We start from the raw sequence: 7,304 nt of genomic DNA on the forward strand, positions 1-7,304 counted from the left end.
GAGAGCCTCCCACAGCAAAGAATTACCCAGCCAAAAATGTCTATAGTGCTGCCTTTCTAGAGAAATAAAGATCACTTAACACAAGTATTTAATGAGCATTTACTATTTTGTATCTAATGCACCACATATATAATCATGAAAGTATAAATCATAACATCTTCCACAGTGAGATTTCTTTAGTGTATGGAGGGAGTAGTGATGTTATGTTTCATCATAGATAAATTAGAATTATTGCCAAAGGATAAATGTTCTGAAAGAATATATATTTTTCTTCTTCTTTTGCTTGTGTCTTTTTTTGTAGAAATCTTGGTTGCAATTTACTTACAGAACTGAACTTTGGAACGTTTCAGGCCCAGCATGGAATGCAGTTTTTCCACAAGTAGTAAGTGAAACAGAAGATGAATAAATGTAAAAAACTGTGTGTAAAAACATCATGCAGTTATTGGTTAGCTGGGTGTAAGCCCGGTATGAACTCAGGAAATTATGTCTTGAGAGCCATTTTTTTTTTTCAAATGAGGAAACTAAGGAACAAAGAGGCCATGAGACTTGTTTAACTCATATATGTATGAAACACTCTGCTTTCCATAGTACTTATCTTTGGCATGGGCAATAAAAGGCACCAAGCAAAAACACTCAAAGTCGCATTGTCAAGGAATCCCACTGATGCCTCTCCAATATGCGAATGGCCCATGAAGTTCCACTTTTGAATTTAACTTTGATTCCTGCTTATGTGCAAAGTTCCTAACTGCATAAAATGTATGCAACACAGAGCTGCAAAGAACTAAGTTTAGCACCCAATTCTTCAGGGAGCAAAATGTGTGGGTGCTTCCCCAACATTATTAGCTCTTTTAAATGGTAAAGCAGAAAGAATTCCTGAACACACACCACAGGGCTCTCCCCAGCCACCCAGAACATTGTTTTTCAAAAAGCATATATCTCTGAAGTGAATTCTCTGTGGCCAATAGGAAACTTTGAGGTATGGAGAAAGACGTTGTTTGTGTTCAGCTGTAGTGTGAAAAATATAAAGAAAATACATTGCTGTAGCCTAATTCAATATACTTTCTTTGCTGACTACTCTTCAATAAGAAATGTGGGTTTCACACCCCTTCAGCTCAAAAATTCTGTGATTTCTCTTGACACAATGAAATGATAGTGGGTACGTTCAATGGCCCGAAGGTGATTTCAGACTCAAGGTAAAGAGAGCTCTTCTACACCTGGCTTTGGAAAAGACTCTCTTACCTGTCTTTTGGGTCAGAAATCCAGTTTTACACAGTTCACACATTTTGGGTTAATGAAGGTGCTGAGGCTGTGTCTGGAACTGGATTAGCAATTCCTACAGATGCCTAGTTTTAGCGGCCTCCTTCCTTTCCCTTGTTAGTTTGCTGATGCCTACCTTGGGGAGAGAGCACCAAGGGTCAGTTGTTCTTTTGCCTGCACACCAGGCTCATGAGGTCCCTTCACAAGGAGGTTTTTGTAGCGTCAGTACAACGTCTTAAGCTCACCACCTTTCCTAAACATCCAGTAACAGCAAATGTTCCTTATAAGAATCAGAGTTTCACTATAGTTATGTAGGCAACACAGGACAATATATTGTGGAAATAAAGAAAGAAAGAAATCGCAGTTTAAAAATTAATGAATTCATTCAAAAACATTCACTGAGTGCCATGCCCACTGTGTGTCAGCACTGTACAAAGTACTGGGGATACAAAGATGCATAGGGCAGGGACTTTGTCCCCAAGAAGCTTTCATACTGGAAGGAGAAAGACGGATGTTGATGGGAAAACATAGATGAGAGCCATTCTAGCATCTATGCAGCAGGGTAACAAGGTGAGGGAGGTGGGTGATGAAGTAGAAAATGGGTGGTAGTTTAGAAAAGATTTGTAATGGAAGAGGCACCAACTCGTTCCTTTTGTATTTGTGTTCCTCTTAAATGACAGAAAAAGTTAGTGAAAGAATTAGAACCATCTGGTGTTGGAAATCAATTAGTACTGTACTCCTAAAACTCGTTCACAGTTACTTTCAAAAGATTGTCACAGTATAGTAAGTCTTTGTTTTGGGCTAAGTCTTTCTAATAGACAAAGCTAATTTGATTCAGGAAACATTTGCCATGGTGAGACATAAGCTTTATTGCATCTCTTTCCAAACGCAAGCCACCAAGGGAGACACCACCCTTGAGTTAAGTCATTTTACTACCTATAATGACATATTACTGGGGTGTTTATAATTTTCCTGCATTAAATAAGTTTGGAAAAGGGCCCCAGCTTAGGTGGATTTATCATGAATTAAATGAAGCTCAGGGTTCAGGGCTCCTCAGGTCCTCAGGGACCTCGCTTCCAAGGTCTTGAGAAGGGTCCTAGCGATTTTTGTTTTCATAACTTTACATGTTTTTATTAGATAGGATTTCTCAACGTAGATGAGCTTCAGGCCCCACAAAACCTTGAGTCATCACCGGGTTTCAGGTAATTATAAGTCAGCAGGTTTCTTGAATGAAGCCTCTATGTTATTGACAAATATCAGGTGAAGTAGTTAGCAGTGTGGTAGTCTATTTTAAATCCGAAATCTACTTCAAAAATGAGCCAAGAGCTTATTAATTAATAAAGTACCACTTTTTGAATGTTGGTAGTAATCATATCTTTTTCAGATAAAATCAGGAGTGAAATATATTATGGAAAACCAGCAGTGGTTGATAACCCTAAATGTTAAGTATACTTTTTTTTTTCTGACTTTAAAGTGTTTCTCCTTCATTCACCTATGCAGGTGCAGATTGATGGCTTATTTTTAAAATTCTTTTAGTCACTTCTTTGGTTCTAACAATACAAGCTCCTAGATTTTAGAAACTGAAGGGCTCTACAATGTACAATGGCTATATAACTTAACGAGACAGAGAACATTCACATGCTGCCTTGTCTGTGGTACATCAATATTGTACCAAGAACATAAGGACTAAGAGAGAATAAGAGGAAAATCAAAGCCTTATCCCTATTAAATTATTTACCCCATTGTTGAGAATATCAGTGAGGGAGGTGTGGCCACACTATGAAGGCAAATTGAGCTGTCATCACAGAGCAACCCTAATGCTCCCCCAGTCAACTATCATTGGTTTCCTTTAGATAGCTATGTACACACAAAAGCTGACACACTTCAGGGTGCTGTCATCACTTTTTGCTATGTACTAGAATCCTGGCAGCTTCTCAGATTTAGAAAGGCATAAACACTAAAAACAAAAAGACTTGGGTCTGCCCTTTGGGGTGATTCAGGGTGGCTGTTTTATTTGTAATAGTTCAAAATTTTGAGATTGTCACACCTAGCAACTACTATGCTTTTCTTCTCCCAGCTGCCTCTTATTCTTCCCACCTGTAGTATTTTCTCCCATTCTATATGTTTTTTCACTTGCTTGATAGTGTCCTTTGGAGCACAAACTTTATAAATTTTATAAAATCCCATTCATGTATTTTTCCTTTGGTTCTTTGTGCTTCTGGTATAATATCTAAGAAACTGTTGTCTAAAGCAAGGTCATAAAGATTTACTCCTGTGTTTTCTTCTAAGAGGTTTATAGCTTTAGCTCTTACGTTTGGATATTTGATCCATTTGGAGTTAATTTTCATATATGGTGTGAAGTGTAGGAGTCCAGCTTCATTATTTTGTGTCTGCATGTACAGTTGTCCCAGTATCATTTGAAAAGACTGTTCTTTCCACATTGAATTGTTTTGGTACGCTTGTTGAAAATCAATAGACCAAAAATATGAGGGTTTATTTCTATACTGTCATTTCTGTTCCACTGATATACATGTCTGTTCTTATTCCAGTACCACACTGTGATTGCAGTAGCTTTGAACTGAGTATTGAAACCAGGATGTGTGAGTCCCCCACTTTGTTCTTTACCAACATTGTTTTGGTGATTCTGTTTCCTTGAATTGCCATATGAATTTTGGAATTATTGGCAATTTCTGGAAAGATATCAGCTGGGATTTTGATAGGAATTGCAATGGAACCATAGTTCGATTTGGGAAGTAGTGACATTTTAATAAGATTATCTTCCAGTCCATGAATCCAGCATGTCTTTATATTTATTTAGATCCTTTTCAATTTCTTTCAACAGTTTTGTACTTTTCAGTGTGAATCTTGCACTTAACTTGGTTAAAGTTTTCCCTAAGTATTTTATGTCTTTTGATGCTGTTAAACATGGAATTGCTTTCTTAATTTCATTTTTGGATTACTCATTGCTGGTGTGTAGATATAATATTGATCTTATATCCCACAACCTTCCTGAATTCATTTATTAATGCTAACAGTTATTTTCCTACATTCCCAGGAATATATCTTGTGGTCTTCCAGTTTCCCAGGAATACATTGGAACATTTAAGAGTCTCTGTGGACATCTCATGTCTCAGCTTTTCTTTTTAAGCTTTTTCGTTGGGCTGTTTTTTGCCCCAAACTGTTATCCATTGCCTCATGCAACTGCCATGTTAAAATATTTGCTTGAAAATGTCTTCCAGGAATGCCACCTGAGAAGCGGCTTTTCTCAGTCAGGTCACAGGCAAGCCTTTCAAGTGAGGTCTTCCAGGGACCACAAGACATGTAAAACAATGATAGTTCTTTGGGAATGAGACTTTGAAGGCCATCCCAGTCCATGCTTCTCCTTCTGGTACCAGGGATGTGGGCTGTTTTTCAAGGCTACTACTGGCATGGAGATCAAAGGTCAAGGAGAAGTTCAAGCAACACAGATCTTATTGTTCTTACAGAAATTAATTTGTTTTCCTTGAATAAATTGCTCCCCAATGTGCAGCAACCTGTTGGTTAAATTTCCAGAGTTCAGAAGAAGTTGATTCTGACCATTTTTGCCAGTTTTATTGTTCTTGTTGTTGTTGTTATTGGTATTGTTGCTTCTGTGGAGGGATGAATTATCAGATGTCCTTCCTCCATCATTTTTACTGATTTTCCTGCAATGTTTTTTAAAATCTCTGAAGTCTCAATGACCATAGGCTAATTAAATATTTGTCATGGGAGATGATTAAGGAAAAAGTAAAAAGAGAAATAAATAAAAAAATAAAATGAGAAAATATAATTCTCTTAGAGGCTTTCCCAGATGGGTAGATGAAGTTTGAAAAGGTATTTCTATATTTAGTGCTCTCCAAATTAAGGTTCAAGTAACAGATGTTTAAAACACGCCCACTTTTTTTTCATTCAGGTTAAACACAGGCTATAGAGTCAGAACTGAGTTCAAATTCCATCTCTGCTTCTTACTAGCTTGATGACTTAGGACAAGTTATGAAACTTCTCTGTGCCTCAGTTTCCTCATTTGTATAATGGGGTAATATATCTATCACATAAGGTTACTGTGAGGATTAACTGTTAAATGCTGATCACAGATGCCTGGCAACCCAAAAGATATTAGTTTTGATAGTTATCTTTCTAATATTCTGGAAAAATACGCTAATAATTCTTGAGTAGAGTTAACCTAAAGTCAGATATTCTTTTCTTTCTTCCTGTTTCTTTTGGGGTTTTTTTTTCCCCCTTATTTGTTTTAAAGAATTAAGAAAAAAAAAAAGAAAGAAAGTACTAAGAAGGAAATCCATCCCAGCATTTTGGAATAAAATTTTGCTCCCCAAAATTAATTTGTTTATTTTATTGATATATAAACAAAATGTTATTTATTTATTCGGCAAACATTTAGTAAATACCTAGTAAATATTAGGCACTGTGTCAGGCAGAGGAATAATAATGACAATAAAGTGTGATCCCTGCTCTCATGTTGCTGACAGTCTAAGAAACTGACAAGTAAACAGGTGATTACATACACAGTAACAAAGGCTGTGATACACGTATACACATGGGAGTATGTGATGGGAGTATGGCTTTCACCAGTTCCTCTTGGATTTATCTCTTCTTCTTAGGCTCCAGAACCAAGGAATTAGCCCTATTTTTGTCTTTAACTGGGTAGTTTAAATCATTAAATTAAAAAAAAATTGTAGAGATGAAAGAAGAACACCTTGAATTATGGAGGACACTAGAAATAGTACTTTTTTACAGAGCGAGGGCTTCCTACCAGCATAGTCACTTTGATGGTTTTGAACCTGAAAAGTTCTTTGGCATGTTTTTTCTTTGCTAGCCACTTTTTTTCTATTTTTTTCTTTGTTTCTTTGTTTCTCTTCTCCACTTTATCATTTAGAGACCTGGGTGGTTCCCAATGAAAGAGTGTTTTAAAGATTCTAATGGTGATTTATAGGTAAAGTGAGAAAATGGGTTTTTTTTGACCTTCAAGTTCCATACCAAAAAAAAATGAATATAAGCTTTCATGGCAGTAATTGAAAATGCAGATAATTTTAATTCCATTCCATTTTTCAGAATTCTCAATTGTAATCCTTTGACAACAGTTGAAGATTCTTATCTTTTTAAATTGCCAGCATTAAAATATTTGTAAGTATTGCAACACTTCCATGGCTCAAAATATAATTTCTGCTCTTTTTTACTTTCGTCAGAGATTGAGTATTTTGCCTAAAAAGTCATAATTTAGATTTTAACTGGGTTATTGAAAATAAGAGTTATTGGCAAACAAAAGGATTAAGAAAGAATATATACGGGTAAGACAGCCAGCAGAGAATGAGGACAGTGTTGAAGAACACATATAGTTATGGAAGATGTAGATGCGTGTAGGAATATTATTTATCCCAGAAAGCAAAAAGGAATAAGGGGTACATTATTTTTTTTAAATGAGTGACCAAAGAGGTAGATGCAATTGAAAATGAGAAGTTCGGATAATAAAAAATGATTTTGCTGTTCAGCACCATGGTCATTCATTTGATGATGCAAATTTAAATTTCTTCAGTAAGAGTTCTTTAGAATTATCATCTATGGCAAGTCAGAAGCCAGAATTGAAGTAATCACATGTTAAGTATCTTCTTAAGTTTAGAATTTTTGTCTTTGGGTTTTATATCATGCATGTTTGGGCTTCTCCTTCAGAGACATGGGAACAACACAAGTGTCTCTTACAACAATTGAGGGCATCCTCATGATGACCCTTGAATTGGAAAAACTGCAAGTTGATTTTTCTGACATTTATTTTCATTCAATTGTTTTTTTAGGTTTGTTTTATTATTTTCTTAAGTCAGGTTTATGTATAATTTTCATTTCACAAAATTCACTATTTTTAAATATACAGTGTGATGTGTTTTGACAAATGTACACTTCTGTAGCCACCACCACATTTGAGGTAAAGAAAACTTCTGCATTCCCAAAAGACCCCTCATGTCCCTTTGTAGTCAATCCATCCTCCTCCCACTACCAGCCCCTGGCAACCAACAATC

At 36.0% G+C, this 7,304-nt stretch overlaps 1 protein-coding gene across 1 annotated transcript in view; it reads right to left on the reverse strand.

Moving 5' to 3' along the window:
* The window catches only part of LOC114903827 (leucine-rich repeat-containing protein 37A-like), a 39,400-nt gene that overhangs the window by 30,202 nt on the left and 1,894 nt on the right, over nucleotides 1-7,304 (reverse strand).

The sequence above is a fragment of the Monodon monoceros genome, unplaced genomic scaffold (assembly GCF_005190385.1).
Source record: "Monodon monoceros isolate NGI ecotype Baffin Bay Population unplaced genomic scaffold, NGI_Narwhal_1 Super_Scaffold_21, whole genome shotgun sequence".
In the NCBI taxonomy this organism is placed as follows: domain Eukaryota; kingdom Metazoa; phylum Chordata; class Mammalia; order Artiodactyla; family Monodontidae; genus Monodon; species Monodon monoceros.